The sequence below is a fragment of the Lonchura striata genome, chromosome 1 (genome assembly GCF_046129695.1).
Source record: "Lonchura striata isolate bLonStr1 chromosome 1, bLonStr1.mat, whole genome shotgun sequence".
NCBI classification, from domain to species: domain Eukaryota; kingdom Metazoa; phylum Chordata; class Aves; order Passeriformes; family Estrildidae; genus Lonchura; species Lonchura striata.
Genome location: NC_134603.1, coordinates 97,093,046 through 97,115,927, shown reverse-complemented (window position 1 = coordinate 97,115,927; position 22,882 = coordinate 97,093,046). Strand labels below are relative to the sequence as shown.

Below are 22,882 nucleotides of genomic sequence, written 5' to 3'. Positions count from 1 at the left end.
TGCACTAAGACCTGGGAAGCAGACAGTGTGTGGACTGCAGGACTCCGCTTCTCTAGCTCTTTCTGATTTGCCTCGGCTTTCCTGGAGAGTGCAAGGCTTCCAACATGGTGTCTGTGCCTCCCAGATGCTGGGCATCCTTTCTCAACATGCAACAAGCAGGGACACCTCCCTCTACCAGTGCAAGATCTGTAAGGAGGCCTTGCAGTGGCAGCCAAGGCAACAGCAAAGAGCGACCCTTGATCTGTGATGAAGGAAGAGCGAAATCGCCAACATTCATCCTCAGAGTAGCAGAGACCTCTGTGGTTTTGGGAGAAGCAGTATGCCTCCTAGTCTTTCCTTTTGATAAAACAGAACTATTTTACACTAGCTTTTTACAGGAAAGGAGCTCACAAGAAGAAATTTTGGCAATACATGGAGTTTTGTTCTTTACAAAGCTAGCAAAATCCAGTCAAAAGACCAGCAAAAGTGTATGAGCACTATTCTAATTAAATTTATTTACATTATGTACTTCTGATACAAAGCACCAGCTACCAAATACATCGCCCAATAATTCAAAGAAACCTAATAAGCAGTTTGAGATTCCAGGCAGTCCACTGAAATTGCTACTCCTACAAACCTCTTTCTTCTTGATTTTTGGCTACAGAAGGTAACATGCCAGCAATCTATCTTAGAACAGAAGCTGATGAAATGAGGGCATTTACAAAAAAAAAGCCAATACAATACAGTTTGCTTACCAAATGAACATGTTTAGCAATTTCTTTTTATGCAGCACTAAAGAAATGCAACTTGCATTTCTTCTGTTTATGATTGTTGTGACTTAAGACCTTTTCTTCTTCAGTTAATGCCTAGATGGCTCCCAGTTTTCACTTTGAGAATATCCCAAGAATATTCAAGCTTCAGATAGTCTAAACACATGTATCCTGACAAACAACACTAATCCCCACTTCCTAGGTGCACTACAACCAAACCACAGCTCTGTTTTCAGATGAAGTTGATCTTCAAAAGCTTTAAAAATGTACTGAAATAAGACCAGCAATAAATTTGGGGTTGGAGGAGGAATAGGAGTGGTCAGTCCTCTTTGTACTTATGTCCAAATGTTGACAGTTTTGTTCAGTTGTTTTTTTTTTTTCCTTTTATTCTTTTGCAGTAAAGCTCAGCTGGTTTAAACAATTGCCTTAAACGTTCTTGCCAACACAGGAGAAAAGAGGAAGAGCTGATGCAAGATGCTTTTCCTTTTGGGCAGTTCAGAGCTTTCAGTGCTCTGGCTTGTAGGTTTCTGTCTGCATGGAGCTTCGAATGGAAAACACTCATGAAATCCACTGAAGGTCACAAAACACTGCCAGAAATCAGATGCAGGTAGGATGCACTAAAGAAGCAAAACAAACCCCAGAAAACTATCTGCTCCCTTATATTACTTTTCTTTTTTCTTGTTTGCAAATCTTGCCACAATTGGAAAAGTGGCAAGAAAAGAAAATGTTAATGTGGTCATAGAATAATATTACTTAACTCCGATTTTGAAAGTAGTCAAGGACTTTTCTCTCTTGGAAGAGACACATTTCACACAAAGAAGCTCAAAATTTCTGTCATGTGTGGCAGTACTGAAACATCCAAAACCAGTTTCATACACTGAGACAACTGCGTGCATCCCTTTCACTGAACAAACAAGCCATGCTGAAATATAAAAGGATCTGCACCTTATGATTTACAAAGGGAGGAAGCTGATACATCTCAGAAGTATGCAGCACATCACACCCATGACTTCAGACCCTATTAACACAGTCCTGCACACTTCAGAACTAAGAGCTGCCACCGCCTCTAGTACTAATTAATAGCAAAAAAAAAAAAAAAAACAAAACAAAACCAATGAGCTGAAAGAAAAATAATTGGACATGCCTATTCAATACCCTAGACTAGTTTCACACAAATAGCAAGTGCTGTGCTGTAAGTTAGAAAAAGATATGGAGGGGCAAGAATTGGAAAAGTAAGCCAATGTTTATGTACCACCAGAATACAAAGTGGAATAACTTGCAGTTACTGCAAGCTGTTAAATTCAAGTTTTTCATACAAGTAAATTTACATATATCACTGATTTTTTGCCAGCCTATTTCTGGTAAGTCAAAAACATCCATATATTGTGTTTTTTTCTTCCATACATACATGTGTGAATGTCCATACAAAACATTTCTTCAACCTTTTACTTTTCTCATTTTGCCACCAAGAGAAACATAGAAAAAAGAGGATGAGAGAAGGGAGCAGAGAATAAGGATTTTTTTTGTATTTTGCTTTTAAATTTAAAAAATAGTAGAGTACATTTCTTTTTATGGGATCTTTCTGGTTTGGGAAAAAGCATTTTCCATTTGATTAATTCAGTCAACTAAGCATGTGACAAGTACCAAGAACAAACAGTTTTGTACCAAAGAGCCTGGCCCTTTGATTTCAGCTATTTTTAAAAAATGGGTATTTCTATACAAAGAAAGCCAATCATCAGGATATCAAAATCAGATCCCCCTGCACTACACTGCTGATCCACAGCATAAAGGAGCATCTAAGCCTCTGTGAACTGCATGCCATGGCCACCTTTGCTCCCATTTGAAAGCACAGGACACAATTTGCATTTTTCCAGTTTCTCCTCCCCACTGCCACTGTGGGATAATTAAGGGTACAAATGAAGGTCTGAGCAGCAGCCCTCATAAATTACACACACACAGAGATCCTTCTGTTTGAACCCAATCTTCCACAGGTCTCTAATGAGAGCCATGAACACCGTCTACAAATCATCTCATCAGTAATGCAAATAACCATCTTGACCTCCCATCAAGTGTCTCTCCAGCTTAAACACTGCCCTCAGACTGCACAGCCCTGGATGCCAAAGCTGCCATGTCCCACTGGAAGAAGCTCGGCATGACAATGCTCGGAACATCTCAAAGCCTGCTGAGCACAGCCACGCACCAGGACCAAAGCAAACCCTCAGCCACTTCTGGCCCTGGCTCTGCACAACCCAAACAGGCAGGCACTGAACAGGCAGGGATCTTGGATCTCACACAGGATGCTTTGCTCAGCTACGGAAACATCTTCAGGCCACCTAAAACAAAATACTGAGTAAGCAACACAGCAGAATGGCTACAGCACAGGCCTGGAGACTAAAAAATTGAAACGTGAATTTGTTTTGGATCCCCAGGGACATCACACCCTGCTCTGGGGATGCCGCAGCAGTGCTGTTAGCAAGGACAAGCCTCAGGCTCATCCTATGCCCCCAGGCCCATCTCCATCCCCATCTCCTGCTGCTGAATGGCCCCTGATCCTGGTGTATCATTTGCCATGCCTAAGAATGTGGATGGATTCTGTTAGAGCACTCTGAAATCAAAATGAAAAGAAAGGCATTCTTCTGTGAAACATCATTACCACCCTGCCAGCGAAGTGTGAATTGCAAGAGCTTCCAAAATAAAAATACATGTATTTGTATTAGTCCCTTACCCTTGGCATCAGGCCCATACTGCCAGTTCTCATAACATTTACAGGGAAACTGGCATACACAACAGCAAACAAAAGGAAATTCTGTGAGGATCAGATAGAAACATACCAAACAGGGCTTGATACCACAAAAGCAAAGAGAAGCTTCACCTGGACAAGCAACTTGTAGCTGTAGTCAGTGACGTCAACAGATCTACCATGGCAGAAGGAAGAAAACAGGCTCCCAAGCATCTGCAAAATAGCGTATTACAGGTTTTCTTTTAAAGAAACAGATTTGGAAAGTATTGATAAGGGGAAAAAAAAAAAAAAAAGGTGTGAAGGATTTAAATATTCCAAATAACAGTGCCAGCACTTCAGCACCTTGGTCCAGCTGTGGCACAGCTCAGCCCCCACCAGCAGTTCCATACCCCACTGGAAGGAGAATTGCTGGGCTTCCAGTGCCACTCAGCAAATTTCTACTTTCTAAGCAGCAAGCATCAGAACAAGAGAAACCCTCCTATCAGCATTACCAGCTGTGCCCACAGCACAAACAGCACAAGCACGTACACTGCAAAACCTCAGCATTTGCTTGTGTGTAAACAGCCCATTTCTGGAAAGGCAGAGAAAATGTTTTCAAAGTAAACACTGCAAAGACTTTGTGTTCTTTAGGATGTCAGAAAACCTCTGTGATCAACTGCTCATCTTCCCCATATACTGTCTGCTTAGCTAAGATGTCTGTGGAACTCACAGGGATCACAACCACATCTCACAAGCCTGTTTTCCTCCCTGCAACAATGGCAGGAACTTTTCCTCTTACAGCAGTCCAGCTCCTTGGTGCGCTACCCTGCCTAATGTTAGCTAACAGACATTAAAATACCAACCAGCTCCAGAGCAGGAAAGGAAGCCAGAGGAACAAATTTCTAAACCTCACCACTAGGATGGCAGCTGCTGCCTCATGAAGGTAAATAGGGAGAAATGGGGGAAGCCCCTCACTGCCCAATTGGATTCCAGAAATACTTACAAAAGTATGAGACAGATGGAAGAAACACACATGCTAAAGCATTGAGGCATAAGACCATCTCCACCCCAAATGATTCATTTTCAGACACAGAGCAGCCCTCCAAAACCCCAAAGATACCTTCTCTTATGCAACTCTACCTGCAGCTGATGGAAAAGAATGCTTGCTTGATGAAGATGACAGGACTTTGAGACTGGGACTTCAATTTAAAGACCCCGTTCCTGAAAGGTGTCCCATTCTCAGCTTTTGACTTGGGAGGAGGCAGAAGGCAAGCAAAAGGACTGATGCTTTCTTCTCTTAACCACCTACACAAGTACTTTTTCAAAACATGCAGAATTACAGCATGTTATGTTTGAATTAAGGAGCCCGTAGGGAGAAGTTCTCAAAAACAGAAGAAAGAAAAGTTAGGAAAAATACTACAAAGAAAATTTGTTTATTTAAAACCTGAAGAAAAACAAAACTTAGAAGATAGTGGTTTGGTCCAATCCTGGATGAAGTATAGTCAAGTAAAACACCTGTCCAGCAGAAAACCTCATGCCACACACAGCTGCTACTTGCAGACTGAGCAGGACAGCTTCATCAGCTGAAAAAGAATCTCCCTCAGGTTAAAGGCCAGCACTGCTGGTCACGCACCAGGCAGACAGCTCCACCATCCTCACTCCCTTCCATGAGGATGAAGGGCACACAGAGGAAATTACAAGTCCAGAACCTAGGTAGCCCTTACAGGTTTGAGGACCTTGACACCACAGGTGTTTGCAAGAGCCTCTTTTTTTCCCTAGCTGCATCAGGACAGTATTTCAGATCTGATTTACTGTCTAGACACAGCATACCAGCACACAGGACAAGTGAAGAAGACTGAGAGCAGCAGAGTGTGGAAAACAGACTGGCCCAATCTTTTTCTTTCTTTAAAAACAGTACAGTGTGCACTCCATATCAACATCCTCACAAAAATGCTTGATCTGTCCTGCACCTCAGAAGCTGGCTGCTGAAAACAATCCAGAATACAATTAAAACATGGATTCTGTTAACTTTCACTTCCCTCTGCAATTTTGTAATCGTCTCATCCATCAATTTTGAAAGAACATTAATAGTGGCATCAGCTGGCTCTCCACCTCCTCTGCTGAGCCAGGTTTTTCCAACCCCTGTCCCTGCCTCTAAGCATCTGACCACAGATGCTGTGGGGAAGAGGAGAGCAAGGAGGCAAACCAGGGGTGAAGAGAGGCCAGCAGGGCATACCTAACATGGGGGTCATCCCACAGAGGACCTGCTTTTTTCCCAGGGGAGCTATTGCAACTTAACAGTGCCTGAAGGTCTGCCTAAACATGCTTACTTCAAAAAAAAAAAAAAAAAAACCCACACACAAAATAGAGAGAACAAGGTTCTATCAGGGATTAAGTGAAGCCAATCCAAGCTCAGACCAAATCCCAGGCACACAGGCTCACCACCACCTTCCAGGCTGGAGATGCCTATGCCAGTAGTGTGCAGGTTTTTTTGCTGTTTACTTTCCCCGCCCCCCCCCCCCCAACAAAACCTGTCCCCCATCTCTTAAAGATGTTTAGATGTCTCCATTGATACAAGCCATTTCTCCCAGTAACCTTCCAGAGGCTTGACAAAATCCCTGGAACTCCAAAAACTTTCAGGTAAGAGCTGAAGACCAGTCCCATGTTCCTGTTAATTGTTCCTCCATAAACACATGAAGTTCAGTAATCAAATACTGGCTCTTGCACACAGTGGCAATGCAAGGAGAAAAACCAGCTGGTACCAGTTTTTAGCATCTGTCTTATTAATTATTTTGTAAAGGTGTACAATCCTTGGAGTAATCTGGAACTTTTTAAGACACTTTTACATTATTTTATTAATCTAGTTTGACATGGTTTATAGTGATCATGGCCATGATTTATACCACAAACTCCCAAGAACAAAAGTCTGACTTTTAAATTATTATCATCCCAACTGTTTCACTGCAGGTCAGCCTAGTCTGTTCCAAGACTAGATTTGTTGGCAAGCGTATTTTCTTTGCTGGTACATCCACTTTTCCTCATCTAGTAAAATGAAACAAAAAAATCCTGAAGTACATAAAGAAAGCCTATTGTTATGCTCATTTGAACACAATCAGAAATTGTCTTCATCCTCTCTTGCTGCTGCATGAGGTTGGTATTAAACCACGCCCTCCCCCAAATAAAGATGTAGGAAGAGACTTGCAGTAAATTGGTCAGAAGACAGAAGTGCAGACATCAAATGACTTGCTGGAACAACAGACACCACTTTTCTGGAAAGTGGCCAAGTTCACCAACTTGCATTTCAGCTGGAAGCTCAGCCTCTAGAACCTGCACACTCTTTCTTGCACTATCATGCTGCTATTCATTTCCAGCAAATAAAAAAAGCATGAGCAACTAGTGTTCCTCACTATGAATTGTTACAATTTCAGTATCATATTTCACCCCACAGAAGGTAGGTGACATCAAGCAAGACTGCATACAACAAAATACTGAGGAACAGGGTGGAACACAGCATATTCTTTAGATATAAGTATAAAGAGAGTTGGCCTAAAGCAGCCATTTCCCCCTTGCTTGATCTCAAAGTATCCCATAGTAATGGCTCTGGTCTAAAAGTAAGGAAGATGAGTCCTCCAAAATGCTTCAAACTCATTGGGCTGGCCATCGCCTACAGTTTGAACATGCAAAAATTGCAGATCTACACTGGAATCAAGATTGTAAATAACTGTACCAGGCTATCCAGCACCTCTGGAAAATTATAAGTGGCACCAGAAACAACAGGCTAAAGTAATGTTACCCGAGTACATGGAGAGAAGCATGTTAGGGGAACACAGAAACAGAGGGGGAAAGGAGGGAGGACTGGGGAGGGCAAGTTTAAGGGGATGATTAGGCTGCCACACAGTGAAGAGCAGAACACACACAGGCAAGTTAGAGAAGACTTGGGAACACCAGAACTCTGCCTGCCCCATCCTTAACTGGGATCTGAGGATATCCAGACTCTGGGCTGCAAAGCCCCCAGTACAGCACCAAACAACCTGCTGAGTATGTCATCCCACTCCACCCACTGACCACCAAACAGCGCTACCTCACCAGGCCCTTATCACACGGGTCAGAAATTAATGTTACATCCCAAGGGTCTGTGCTTTCTGGATGACTCAGGCCACTGCAGATTCATATGACAAGGCCTAATTTTTATTTATCTCCTGCTTTTCCCTTCATACTGTTATAAAATCACATTTAAACCTAGCTATTGTATTTTTTTAAAACAAAGACTGCAAACTTGATCACTTCAAAATTAGGAGGTATCATCATGAAGACTGCCCATACAAACTTCACCCCACCTCAGCATATATCTACACTGACTCTGTTTCTAATTAAATGATCACAAACCATTTGAGCTCTGGAAATCAATGATTTTCAAAAAAAGGCAGTTAAGGTTGTGTGATAAAGGCAACAGCTATCCCCCAAACCCTGCCTGACTCGGTGAAAGTCGGAAACATTAGTGAACAAAGCAATGCAGGAAGAAAGAGAGACAACCACCTTGCATGAGGAAGTTGGACATACCACCTCCAGGCAGGAATTACCTCCTTCTTGGCTCCACACTCAACCTTTTAAGAAGCTCAGCAAGTCTCTGAAAACAGCTTTGTCTTCAGGTGACCCCTAACAGCATAGTTCCACCCTCAAGTCAAGGCATTTAGGGCTAATCTAAAGACACCAGCAGCTGAGGTCAGCTATCCTTGTGCTTCCAGCAGATGAACTGCTACATCATGGCAGGTACTCTGGGATGAGCAAAAAACAAAATCACACCCAAGTACCTCTTTGACGTAGCCAAAATTGAAGGTGTTTCGATTTCCTGAGATTGATTTGCTCTTTGACTTCATTCCTCAACTATGAAAACACAGACAGTGCTTGTACCTGATGTGCTGCAAGAATAACTTCCCCACTTGAGAAAGCCCTCCAGGAAGGAATTAGCAACTGTTCAGTTCAAGGTCTGGGTAGCGTGTAAAATAAACAGACATAGAGACACATGGAGAAAGTAAATGTGGGAAAGAGAAAATGAATTATGCAGCAATTACCTATCCACTGAAAAAGGGACTCTGTGAAAGGGAAAAAATGATGCAATTACAGAATTAAAGATTGTATCATAATGCAGATGCAAAGGGGAGTTCTGCAACATTAGTCCCAGAACTTCATTGCTTTTGTCCGCCTGATTTTGTAACCCCATTGTTCTCCTGATATCAATATTTTGTAAGCAATTGAAATGCAAAACAATTATGTGATCATATGTTTATATCTTTTCATAATTAATAACATGTGGAACAACCAGCAGCCTCTGCTCCCAACATGATGGATGCCTCCAGCAGATGGCTGTGAACAACTCCCTTTCTTCTACCTTTATCTGAGGTAAAGAGCAGGGAGAAGAAAGGGAGCTTTAATGCTTCAATTCCATGCACAAACATTTGGGGATTTGGGGGTTGTTTCAGAGGAGAAAACCAAGACAAATATCAATCACCTACTCTGAAGCTGATTGCCACAAATCAGATTTTATGAATGGAGGCACTGAGCAGCTGATGTGCTCTGCCCAAGGTCAGAAGGAAGGCTCCCAAGACCTGGATCCCAAATGACCCCAGTAACAGCTTTCTGCCCAAGTCACTGAATCCCTCCTACCTCCACAATAAAACTTGTTTAAGTGTAATCATTGCTCCTAACTGCAGGTCAGGGAAGAAGCCCATCACCTCCAGGCTGTGTTTCTGTGTTTGCTGGTAGATGCAGTCAATGAGCAGCTTCAGGGAGAGCATCGAATGAAGCACAACTGGCAAGCAAACATTACAGCTGTATGTGTTCATGTTGGATGATAACTGTTACATTGGGTCTTTTAAGTAAATTATCTTGCATATGTCCAACTTCAGGCCAATTGCCAACATGTTTCTCAGTGTCTGGGTCACCCTGCTTTGTGAGGGAAAGCAGCTGCAATAGCAATAACCCAACTTGTTTTATTTCCAGTTAGTATTAGCTGGCAAGAGGCAGTGTGTCTGACACCATGCTCCCTATTGCATGCTTCATGCTTTTTAAAACATCTTATTTGCCTTTGTCCCTAGTTGCAAACACACACCCAGACTTTCTTTTAATTAGTACTTTCACCTTGTCTGTGGGGTGCTGGCAGCTACTAACACAAGCTTTATATGATCTTGTGCACTTAACAAAGAAAGTTTCATTTCTGTCTTTCCCCATCCACAGAGAACAGAGCTTGCAAAATCTGGAGCTATCAAGTCCCCAAGGTGCAGTCAGTCAGAGCCTGCAGTGTCCCAGGCACTCGGGTCACACCAGCTCTTTTCAGTGCACATCTTTTGGAAAAGCTCCACCATGGAAAAGTCCACTGTGGTTGTTAATGGAAACACTGCAATCTTTCCCTCTTGGCATGTAACCTGCTCAGTTCAGTTTAAAAGCTAAAAGAGAAAGTACTGCACCATCCCTAAATGTACAGGGGTAGCACAATACATCTAATGAGAACAGGCAAAGATAACATCACAGCCATGTTTTACCCCACATCTGCCTGCTTCAGGATTTCTGACACAGAAGCCTGGGTGGCTGGCACCTTCAGAGGAGGGACCTGCAAAGTCTTGTCCAAGCCCAAGAGTCCATTCTACCACAGTCACCTACTATGCCAACTACCAGTGGTCAGAGATGGTGCTCATGAAGGGGAAAAGAAGGGAAGTATGAGATGCTCTGCTCCACTAAGTGACATATCCCTAATAGTGTAGAGAATTGCACTTGGATGCCAGAGATGCCCAGGCAGATATTTTGTGTGGGGAAAGGGAATTTTGCCTCATTGGTATGACTTGGTGCACCACATCCTCTGTAAACCATGATGGGGAGCCAGCTATACAGTTCCTCACTTCACCTCACCGTGACAGATGCATCTGGTTTTACCAAGATCTGTATGGGTGTTTGAGATTTACCTTGGCCCCCCTAAGGTGTCACACAGTATTTTGACATTAGAGCCTGACAGTGGTGATCTCTGCAAGGCCATGCTCTGTGCCCCACGACAACAGGTATGCATTGTTGGATCATCAGCAGCAACGAAAAGGGTATCAAAATGCACACTGGGTGAGGAATTGCATGTGCATCCCATAAATGCTCGACACCTCTGGCACTCGTATTCCTACTGTCAATGCTTGTCTTTGCCTTCAGTCCAAGCCTGGAAGAAATGTGCTCACCACATCCAGCACAGCTGTACTGTCTAGCACGGACATAGCCTGGGTGAGGGTAAATCTGGTGTCCAGATTTCAGAGGCAGACCCCTCGAGACAGCCATGCCAAACCAGCTGCATCTATACTGGGATGCTCAGCAACACAGAAGCATGTCCCTGACATCTCACAGCAGCACCTCAGCCCAAGTGCACACCAACCTAAAGTAACTCTGGGGAGGGAGAGGGCTGTGTGGGAATCCAAGACTGCATTCACTCACAGAAGCTACTTTGGGAGAAACATAACAGCACTGAATATTATCAGTGTCAAATTATCACTGAATTCAACAGGATGGCTAGCGCCACTGAACACCCAGATTATCACAGTGCCATTGCACATGTGCAAAAATTTTGCCCATGCACACACACCTCTGCTAAGTCCTGCCCAGTGTGCATATTCCCTTCTGCTCCAACATTCACCTCCCAAGGTGTCCTGGAGGTCAGCTTGTCCAAGCTGTAGCTGTCAGCCCACAAGCCTTCCTAAATCTCATGCGGCTCTAGTTTGACAAACTAAAGGGTAGCCATGCTGCAAGGAAGAGTAATAAACAGGACTCATCTGTGGGATATCTGTGTCCTCTGCCCTCCTGCCACTGCAGCTCCCTTTAATGCTGCCTCACATCCACCCCTGCCCTGAATGCCACAGACACCCTGCAAATATGCCATGGCTGCAGAGGTGCTGCGTTGTTTGACCACCACACATACAATGCCTGGCTGGGCAGTCACTACCAGGCAGAACAGAGAGTAGCTGTAAGCAGTCTAGTTTTCAGCAGAGAGAGCATTGCTTCAAGGATTTCCCAGCCACTTGCTACCCTTAACAAACACAAGTGGGAAATTCATGATCTTCCAGACTGAGAACCATTGGTGCAATCTGGTTGAAACCAGCCAAAAAGGAGACAAACAGCACTCATTTTGTGGGGAAACTAAGTAAAAATGAAATAAAATAAAATAAAACCAGATGAAAATCATGATGTTTGATTAGTGGTGTTCCCATGTTCTGCTACATTCCAAAAAACAACGCCTTGCTCAATCCAGCCTGTGAGCTGCATGCAGTTCAGCTCTGTAACTACCCAGATGTTACACATCTGGAACGGGAAGGGACAAATTTCAAACTTATTTACATCTGGGGGTTGCTCTGAAGGGGTAATTTCTACAACAGAAAAACAGGGCAAGGGGATTTGCATCTGAAAGCTGTGAAATGCTTTGTCAGGGCTGAAGGACTATCACTCAGATCTCAGTGTGAAAGCAGCTCTCCTTCACAGCCCTCTCAGCATCCTTCTCCTTGCCATTCCCAGCGTCCCTTAACCCATGTTGTTGGTGCTGGACCACCATCACTGCCTTTAGGGCAGGGTCAGCTCTGCTGCAGTCACACCAGAAAATGTTAAGCCCTGGCCAGTCCAGGACCCAGGAGAGGCTGCACTGATGAGGGCTGGGAGGGTTTCCTCTAACCCCACTCGGTGTGACAGATCATGCCACAGAGCTGCATCAGTTCCAAGGACTCCTCTGTTCCCTTCGCAGAGCACAGCACAGCAGGAGGAAACAGCAGCAACAAAGCAAGGCAACTCCAGACAGACTTAGAAACAGCTGTGGAATTTCTCTGAAGAGCTGCTTTCTGTAAGGGGAGGAAAGCCCGGCCTTCCATCTGACTTCCAGCCCACCCACCCACCGGATAGAGGCAAAGCAAAAGAACAGGAGAAAATTTAAGGCATGCCAAGATCTCAGGCTCTGGAAATTAGTTTCCCACATGCTCCATAAAAAGAAAACTCACACCCAAAATCTGCTGCTTTGAACTTGGATTGCACACCATTAATTTACTCAATGGCTGAATAACCACACTCAAGTCAGAGACATTATTTGCCTGAGTGTCATCTACTCAGTGTAGGGAAGGGGGCGGCAGAACTGGCTGACAAACACAGGTATACAAAAGGCAGTGTAAGGACACTCTTCTTAAAAAGGCTGGAGCCCTAAGCCAGGTCCCAAAGTCAACAGCCACGTGGTCAGAATCACAAATCTCCCCCCCCCCCACCCCGATCTTTGATAGAGTCATGTCAACTGATCAGGGAATCATCCAAATCCATTCATACCATAGACCCGCATCCTCCAGGCCCCATCAACTGATTGAGGCCACAGTCTGAAAAATACTTCACTGACTTAGAAAACTAAATTCTGCTCAACAGGATGACTTGAGCATTTAGGAGTATAAGCTTCATTAGCTTCCAGCAAGATTTCAAGCCCCAAGCACAAACTAATGCTCCATAAAACTCCAGCAGAGAAGCACCACTGCTCCTACTCTGCCAGTACTGGTCCCAAGTATGATCAGCTGTTCTGGATGGAACCCAAATATGATGCAGCATTTGCTCTCAGCCCCATGCAAGGAAAAACGATGTGCAGTTCACACCCTGGAAAGCTTACGAGAGGCAGCCCTGAGCTTGAAATCTCCATATGCAAGTTTGCTTTCAAGTATTCCTCTAATTTCACTGGAGCAACTCACATGACTGAAATTAAACCTGTGCTGAAGCCTCCCCCTGACTGCGGCTGATGGAGCTTCTGATCCAGTTCATCGAGGGGTCAAGGTGAGAACCCTGAACTGAAGTCAAGAGCAGGCATGACAAAAACATATCCAAGGATTTTGGCACAGCTGAAGGACCAAGTGAGTCCCTCAGGGAAGGGTGACCAGCATCCAGAAGGATCTACTTGCCCATTCCCTGGGCACTCTGCTAAGCCACAGCAGGTCTCTGGATGAGAGGCTCATTCTGAGTTCTTGCTTTTCCACGTATAATTTAAACACACAATATTATGGCCAAAATATTTATTGTCTTCCTGTCATTTCTAATCTGGAGATCTCACAGCACTGCCCAATGCTCCCAAGATTTCACAACATATATATATATAACATTTCTATGACAAGTGGTCCAACCAACTTTCTCCCAGAAAAGCAGCAAAACACAGGTATCATTTTACTTTGTCTTCACAAACCTGACCAGCTGTCCAAACCCTCTGGGAGACCTCACAGCTTTGAGCCAGAGGCTTGGGCTTTTTAACTGTACTGCCAACTCGTGCATAGCAGGAACTTTCCACAGAGCCCTGTCCCAACAACCATGGGCATGCCAGTGCCATGGCCAGCAACAGTACAAGGCTGTCCCAGCTTTGCACTCCCCACCCAGGACTACTTATATGTTCCACCCTTTATGCAACCAGTAAGAAGCTGAAATCCAGCCGCACACTGTTCATAGCCAAGAAGAGAGTTTTCAGTAGAAGGGCTTTTTCTCAGATGGCTATTGTTGTCATCCCATAGGCTCTACATTAGTGCAGATTCACTGGACATTTCAAAAAGGCCTGTGGTACAGAAAGGCTGAGAACAGGACCTTCCTACTCATCCTAAGTTGAAAGGCTACAAGTAATTTCCAACAGCCTGAATCAGACAAAAAATCTAAGTAAATGGGTATCAAGAGCCCTCTGAAACCTACTAGTTGAAAACAAAAATAAAAAGAAAAGAAAAACAAACCATGGGCTATATAGATGAGGAGGAATTAAGGGTTTCAGTGAGCAAACGAGCAGAGGAATTACTATGTTTACAGTTCAATTAATGGGACCTTATCAAAAGCCTGTTTGCGGTTTTTGGTTTCTTTTTTTTTTTTTCTGTAAGACACCTATTACACAAACACACACACTTAATGCCTGGCCGGCTAGTACACGTATCCTGTGTATCCACATTTCAGGAGAGGCAGAGCTGCTCCCGGAGAAGTCCCTCCACCGGACGACGTATCGGAACAAAGCGCTTGGGTGACGGATGTCGGCAGGGTCCGTAAATCACATTTTTGGCAGCTCGACCTCAGCTGGGTCGGCATCTAACGCCGAAAGGAACTCTGAGAGCTGCCGCTCCCTACAGCGGGGACCCTACCTGTGCAGGGAGCTTCACGCCTCTCCTCCAGGCTGGTTAAAAAAAACAATTAAAGCCTTTTCCTAAAAGCCCGGCGAGATGTCTGGCACTTAATGACAGCACCCGAGTTACCGTGTATCTTCTCCGCTAACTGCCGGCATAAGGAAAGGAAATCAACCCCAAAAAAACAACCCACAAAAAACGAACCCAAACCAACGCAAAAGCACCACCGAACCTCCCGCTGGAACAAAGGACCTCACCAAACCCCGTCTCTAAGTTATCTAGATTTACTTGCTCGCAGAGCACACGGATAACCCTCCTCCGCTCGCAACACCGCTGGTGCGATGCGGGCGCGACCCCGCCGGGTTTCGAAGTAACCTCGGCGCCCTGCCGGGACGCGGCGGCGGCCGCGGGCGCTGCTCGGCCGCTCACCTGCACCGCGCACCGCGCCGCGGCGCCGCCCGCGGGGACCCCGCTCTCCCGCGGCCGCCGAGCGCGGCGGGGCCGCCCGGGGCGGGCGCTTACGAAACCCGCGTCTGCCCCTCGCCCGGGCGGGAGGGAAGGAGGGAGGCGTGGCGGGGGGCATCCGTGCCCGCGGCGGCCCCGCTCCCCACCGTGAAGAGGAGGAGGAAGAGGCGCCCCCGCCACTGGATCCACCGCGCGAGCATCGCCGGCCGCCCCGGGGGGAGGCCGGGAGGGGAGCCCCGCCGGCGGGCAGCGAGCGCCCACTGACCTTGCCGCCATCCGCCGCCGCCGCCGTGCCTGCCCGCGGGATGGAAGCCCCGCGCCCGCCGCCGCAGCCGGCGCCTTCGCCCCGGCAGCCGGCGCCGCCCCCCGTCCCCCCCGCCCCGCCGGGGTGCGGGGCCGAGCGAGGCGTGGCCGAGGCGCCGGGGAGCGCCGGAGCCGCCCCGGACCCCGGAGCGCCCCACCCCGCCCCAGCCGGGGCCGGCCGCCGCGGGCGAGGCTGCCCGGGGGAGCCGGAGCGGGCCGGCCCCGCACGGAGCCGCCGGCCCCGCCAGCCGGGAGAGAGACGATGTAGCGGCCGGGAGGTTCCTCAGGGCTGAGAAAGGGCTCTGCGGCTTTAAGCTGCGGCGTGTTGTGCCACCTGGCCCAAGGTGAGGGACAGCTCCACCTGAGCGCATTCCCGGCGGGACAGAGCGGCGCCTGCCCCGCGCACCCTGCGGAGCTGCACCGCGGGGAACGCGGGGCTGTCGGACACCCCGAGCTAGGCAGGTTCTCCGCTCAACTGACTTGAGGACCATTAATCTCAGCTGGAGGCTTAGAGCTGTGTTAGTAGTGCGCGTTAAAGTGATGTGTACATGTGGTGCGTTGTCTTACCACAGCAGACTCAGGGCCAGGCGAGGGAATAAGGCCTCGTTTTTATCCACTGCACCAAGGTCTATGCCGGCAACAGAGCACAGGACCACAGATTCGTTTCTTCTCTCCCTGCAGAGAAAACAATCCCATTTCCATCAGCAATAAAAGAAAAAAATTCATATGTACCTCCTAGCGTCTCACATGGGATCAGTAATGCCAAGCGGCAAGAGCTACAAATGCCAACAGTAGGCAGGAGTATTTCACTCCTCATTGCCTCATCTTTTTGCATATCCAGTGTTTTTTGGGGGGGAAACAGTTATAAGTGGTGTGAATACAGACCTGTAGGTTATCCAGGTGCCAGGTTTGTATAGTACACCCTTCTACTCCCCATATCCTATAGCTCTATGCTGAAACTGCTGCCTAGGAAGGATTAAGCCCTCTATAATCAGGTAAATAAATCATTTTCAGAAAATAAAATTCCTTTCCCCCTTCTTCACTGTACCGGGGCTATTTGCAGCGCAAGATCTCCAGCAAGCCAGGCTTACCACTAGGGAGAGTCTATAATGCATTCACTAGTACAACTCCAGGTTCTGCCATAAATATTTAAAACTCAATTACCATTCTCACAATGGACGTTTGAAGCAGATTTTTGCATCCCACAGTGCTTCTTGATTCAAAACTTCCTAATGAAATAATTGAGATAACACAGGAGAAGTCAAATAGGTCAAATTACAGCCATCAGTTTGAGTCTGGTTCCTCCTTCATGTCTGTCTCTGAAGTATTAGTCACTACCATCTCTGACCTCTCACGATCTATTTTACACCACAGGCATCATTTTAGCACATGCAGCTGACTTTCGCTTCTCTGTTGATCAGCTGGAAGGACTGTGTGAAATATTTTGCCGATCTCCCCTTCCCCCCTCCCGTTGCCCAGCTGAGTAATCTGAAGCGCAAACATCCAAATTGCTTCTTCTGAGGTGTCCCTTAAAGGAACAGAGGCCTCCTGCTATCCTTGCCTCTGCTCTTGGGGATGGGCTGTGGCCCATGGCACCTGCTGTAACCCACACCTCCCCACTCAAGGTCCTACAGATTTTGTTCAGAAAAACCCTTTGAGATTCTGGGGGGGCAGGGGGCGGGGGCGTGTAGAGTTGTTTTTACAATTTAAGAAGGTGCTTACGCCAAATTCACATTAGGCATTTGTGTAACATCCTGTCTTTGAAGGTTTGGAAGGCACAATTCTTTACATGCCTCTGTGCACCAAGTGCCTACCCTTCCAGGGGTCATTTTCCCCTTTCTTACTCAGAAAACAAGTGGCATATGGTGCCTACAGGCAGTGCTACGGTACCAGATCTCCATCGTCTCAAGGGAGGAAAATGCATTACAAAATGAAACCAAATGTACCTCCAACTCAGCACTGGTCAGCCCTTCTGCAAATGATGTCCACCAGTAAGGCAGGGCGGCTACAGAGATGTAGAGAAAGATCACAAGCTTGCCGAGATGGATCTCGCAGTGCAGTGTTGAAGAGCATTTACACAATGACTCAATGGTATTGCTGTTGTTGCTGCTGTGATTGTATCATTACAGCAGAGTTTAGCCAGCTCAGCTGAGACCAGTTCACCCCATACACCCCCATCCATGTTAAGCAGACAGCAAACAATCAAGTGTTTTAGATCCCACATGCAAATACAAGGTCCTGGTCTGGAGGGGCTACTGCAGCTTTTAGCATCTGACTCCCTCTGCTGCACGGATTACACGCACAGCTCCTGGCAGAAGTGCTACCAGAGAGACACAGCAGGTGAGGGGAACTGGAAAAGGTAATTACTCCCAGGAGGATCCCTGGATTGCTGCCATCGTCCCCAAGGCTGCATCTGTTATGAGAAGAGTCTGTAAGTCTCTGGGGAGGAAATCTTGAAAAGTTCACAGCAATAGGCTTGGGAAGGAAAAAAGAAAGATAAATAGAATTCATCTTCAGGTTGCTTCACATGGTTTATTTCGATAAAACTTTTCACTAGGAGAGGGTTTTGTAAAAGGCAGCAAGTTCTTTGGTACTGCCCTTTTCAGTTCCTACCTGAATAAAAAGGATGAAAAGGGTTCATCCAGTGCCAGAGGCACCAAAAGACAGAGGAAAGATATGCAAAGGCAGCTGTGCTCTTCTGCCCTTTGCTATTCTCTCAGCAGTCTGGTTGGATATGGGGTTTTTTTTTTCCCCATCTGGATTCCTCTAACAATTTGTATAATTTTAATTTTTACATCATATCTATCAGTCAGTGAGAGCAAACTGCTATCAGATGCACTCACTCAGATATACCCAGTAGTGGGGAGGCAGGAACACCTATCATTCACAGAAATAATAGGAGCAATCCCTGCAAGTGCTGGGGTAGCACTGGGATATCATAACAAAAGTAGTTAATTCATGGTTTCTCCTTTATGATCACCTAAGAGACCTCTAATGCACAATATGTATGTAAGACCTCAGTGTCAAACTTTCAGTTCCAGGAACAAGTCACCAAATAATCATAAAACCGAATGGTTTTATGGGAGTTTGTGAGTATTTTAAAAATAATCAGCACATAGGGGATCCATTCCTTTTCATTTCTGAGTCAACAGTGGAGGTTTAAATCATATTTCCAATGTTTATTCTGTTATTAAAAAGGCTAGGAACTGTTGTTAGCCCAGTTTCCTAGAGAAACTAAAGTTTCTATTACCTCACTGTGTATCCTTCTATCTTCCTGTTTTCTTTCAGCTGCTTCTGAAACTGTTAGCAGAGGAGAAGAAATCAGACAGCAGTGTCCCTAATTTTTGTTGTTGTGTATTAAATCATTAATGGGGCAAAGAAATATTTGAGAAAATGGGATAAAGAGGGTTCTTTGAACCCTCCCCAAGCAAGAGGCAGGGAGAGTTCGGCTCTTTTCCCTTTAGTCCGGCAGCCAGCAAGCGGACATGCATGAGACAGCAGTACCTCACCAAACTTCATAATATCCCCTGCTCAGGTAACATCTTTCAGTGGGAAAAAAATGAAGACTTCTATGATCTCAGAGCTCTGGGACTAAGGGGGGAAGATTACATTGACCATTAAAATTGTTACTGAGTCAAGGCCTGTCAAACCCCACACCTTGCACAAAAGCTTCACAGAAAGCTGTTGCCTAAAGCTGTGAGACAAAAGTACAGCCCATAGTGATTAAGAAAGCATCTATTGGTGGAAACAGCTTCAAGCCCTGCTGATCACAGGTAATTGTCACTTCTCATATTGATACCCTGTGATAAAATTACAATGAACATTTTGGCTCATTGAAATCTGACAGGCTCATACACATTCCCTTGTTCTCTTCCATAAAACTCTGCTTTTATTGTATGCTTTGAAAGATGCAGCAGAGTGAGTACTTTTGCAGGTTACTAACTTGAAAACAGGCATGTAAAAAGGATGCATATTTCTGGTAACTCCATTTAATAAATTGCTGTGAAACTCCAGTCTCCCTCAAAAAAGAAAGAACTCCACCCTAAAGTTACAAGAAGAGCCTTCACCCCTTCAGTAAGATTAAAAGCTTCAAGCAGCAGAAGATGGTCAATGTGCCCACCTTAAGAGAGCAACAAATTCTCTATTCACCAATGTGCCAAGCAGCCCACTTTTTGTCCTTGGGTTGGATACAGTAATTTGATCAATAATTTTGTCCTGATATCAATAGTTTGTAAATGCTTATCTATTAATTATAACCTTAATAATGAATCATGGAATCATAGAGTCATATAACCATAGAATCGTTTGGCTTTGAATGGACCTTAAAGATCATCTTGTCCAAATCCCACCTGCCATAGGCTGGGACATCTTTCACTAAACCAGGTTCTCAGAGCCCCACCCAACCTGGCCTTGAACACTTCCAGGGTTTCCACAGCATGTCTGGGCAACCTGTTTACAGTGCCCTAACATCCTCACAGCAAAGAACTTCCACCGAATTTCCAATCTAAACCTACTCTTCTTTACTTTGAATCAATTCCCCCTTGTCCTGTAACTATATACTCTTGTAAAAATCCTTCTCCATCTTTCTTGTAGGCTCTCTTCAGATACTGGAAAGCTAGGTCATCCTGAAGCCTTCTCTTTTCCAAGATAAACAATCCCAACTCTCTCATCCTGCATTGATATGTTGGGTGATTTGACATCAGTAAGTACAAAATGTAGGGAAGCTGCTCCTTCAGTACCAGCTGACTGCCTTTACACTCAAAGGGGAGATGTCCCTGGAGGTAATTCACAGCAGAAATCCATACTCTGAGTCACCTTCTTGCTGCTTGGGCTAATCTCCCTCCACAGATAAAATAGAGGGGAAAAGCTTCCTGCACTGAAGTTTAGTGCCCAGAGATAGGCAGTGCTAAGAGCCCCCTGAGGAGAACCACCTGGGCCTGCTGACACATCCCTTTGCTTCCTTCAAAGCAGTGGCCCAGACTCTTTGCAGTGAGTCACCTTGGAGGAGCCACAAACCCTGTATCCCACCAACCACGGCCCCACCTCCGGCACAGTGTCAGCGCCTGCCTCTGTGTGTGTGATGTGCCTGAGATGTGTTACCCATGTTGTCAGCACAGCATGGCCGAGGTGGAAGGGGACCTCTGCACATCCTCCTGTCCATCCCACTGCTCAAAGCAGGGCAGCATCAGCCCAGCACTCAGGGCTGTCTCCTGCTGCGCCTTGAACATTTACTGCCAGTACAGAGAGCTGGATAAACACACCAGGGGTGCTACCGCAGCAGTGGCTCTCTGTACAGTCCTGGATATTGTCTCTGCTGCTGCAGCTGTCACAAAGTGAAAGGGAGGGGTTGTTTATAAGCTCTGGCAATTATTTCCAGAGCTTTTTTCCACTTTTCTCTCCCCTTATCCCATCACAAGGCGACATTTAGAAAAATACACTTATTTGAACCAAATCTTTGTTTTTTACTGTACTCAGTCATGCCTGTATCTTCTTAATAATTAATAGTTTATTGTATATTAAACAAAAGAAAAAACATATATGTGAAATTTTTTTTTCACATCAGTGAATTTCAATTACCCAAGCCTGATTCTTTTAAAAACCCTAACTTTTCCATTATCCAAAACAGCACTGAATTTGTTGCTGGGCACTAACTATATTGGAAGTGCATTAGTTAGACAGCCCCTCAATCATCCATGTTAATTCATTCTCCTCTGAAGTAGATGAGTTTTAAGAGAATTACAGTCCTCATATATAAACAGCACCACAAATAAATCACATGAATATATTTCATCATAATTTACCAAGTGCAACAACTACTCCACTGTTCAGGACTTGCATACTAAAGCATCAGGATAGCCCTTTGGCACCAGCTCTACAGAATAAATACAGGTAGTCCTATCACTGACAAAAAGCTCAATTAGAAAGAAAATCGAGGTTTCAAACATAAGCATTTAAAATTAGAAAACACCAAATTAAGGCTGACTGTGCAAGTCGTTCCTGACATAACCACATGCTTCCATTACATGAGTGCATGCTGCTTATCACAGCACCCTGGGCTTCCCTTCAGTTGCATGGGATCTCAGAAGCACAGCCTCAGCTTCTGCTCCTCAGTGCCAACCTCCTCTGTCATCTTCCCCTGGGCCACCACCCAAGTTCCATGTCCCAGGCTCCTTGTTCCCTCATTCCTAGTCTCCAGCCCTGATAGGCCACTTTCTTCTCTTCAGCATCATCTCCCCCATTTTCCTTATCCAGCTGTAACCCACATATCATCCTCAGTTTCCAACCCCAACTCCCAGACCAGGTTTCTTACAGTGAAGCCCAAGTACCTTCTCCACTCCAAGTCCCCAGTTCCAGTCTTTCACTGCAGGCTGCTTCAGTCCACCTTTTAATGCCAACTCCACAAATAAAGGCCAGGTCCCTTCCTCCTGATTGCTCTGGATCCAGGAGGTCATTGACACAGAGCACAAATCTCCATGGCTGTACCAAAAGGTACCAAGAGGAGATTGCCAGAAACCTCCAACTCAGTCCCTCCAGCCATAGATGGACCAGAGCACAAGTCTCCACAGACTAAACATCAAAGAGACCAGCAGTCACACTTAGAAGCCTCTGCCAGGCGTGTGCAAACTGCAATTTTCCAAGAATTTATAATTTAGCTGAATCTGGGTATTTTTCACGGGAGCCAGAGTTGAGTTGCACTACCTTGGTTTTTTGGGGGTTTTTTTTTGGTGGTTTTGGAGTGGGTTTTTTTTGTTGGTTTTTTTTTGTTTGTTTGTTTGTTTGTTTTGTTTTTGTTTGGTTTGGGTTTTTTTGCTCTTGCATTTTGGAAGGTGAATCACAACCAGGCAGTGATTAATGTTATGTAGAAAATCTAGTTTCAAGCATTCAGTGGTGTTATGTCTTTACAGGAGAAAATGTCATAGAAAGAGCTGAACAGCCAGAAACATCCCTCCAGAATCAGACGGAGGTATATTCACCTGGCACAGAAAATGTTAACCCAAAAGATTAAGGTTTCAACAAGTTATAGAAGATGAAAAAAAAAAAAAAAAATAGTGCAACTCAACTCTGGCATTAATTCAAGCAAACTGAGTAGAAGAAAGGTTATTTTCTCTAGCCTAGCAGAAGTACCAGATATATTATCCTTAGGATAGTAAGAGTCCACAGTTCACACTACAGGCCTTGAGAAGATGAAATTGCACTGTGTAAACACTTAAGATAGAGTTCATTAGGACCAGGTTCAGGGTGCTTTACACCCTGTGACTGATGTTATAAACCCTTTGGTTACCCCAGGCAGAACACCCAGCCCATGTCCAACAAAGTCCAGCAATCATCCAGACATCATGTCTGTCATGGTGTACTTTAAGCAGAGAAAATAAAGTGAGGTATGCAAGTCTCTATGCAGACTTTTTCTCTTGACTTTTTACACTACACATTTCCAAGCCACTGGCTAACATTTCCAGCTCTTACCTGCAGGACAAGCTGCTCTGAAGTATCCTCAGCTGAGTAACGTTACTCACACAGTGTTA

General features: G+C 45.4%; 1 protein-coding gene across 1 annotated transcript in view; it reads right to left on the bottom strand.

Annotated features, from left to right (window-relative positions):
* The window catches only part of RNF152 (ring finger protein 152), a 43,742-nt gene extending 28,327 nt beyond the window's left edge, over nucleotides 1-15,415 (bottom strand). The window contains exon 1 of the mRNA XM_077786100.1: nucleotides 15,322-15,415. The gene's annotated coding sequence lies outside the window, so the exon portion shown is untranslated. The remainder of the gene's footprint in view (nucleotides 1-15,321) is intronic.
* Nucleotides 15,416-22,882: the final 7,467 nt, after the last annotated feature.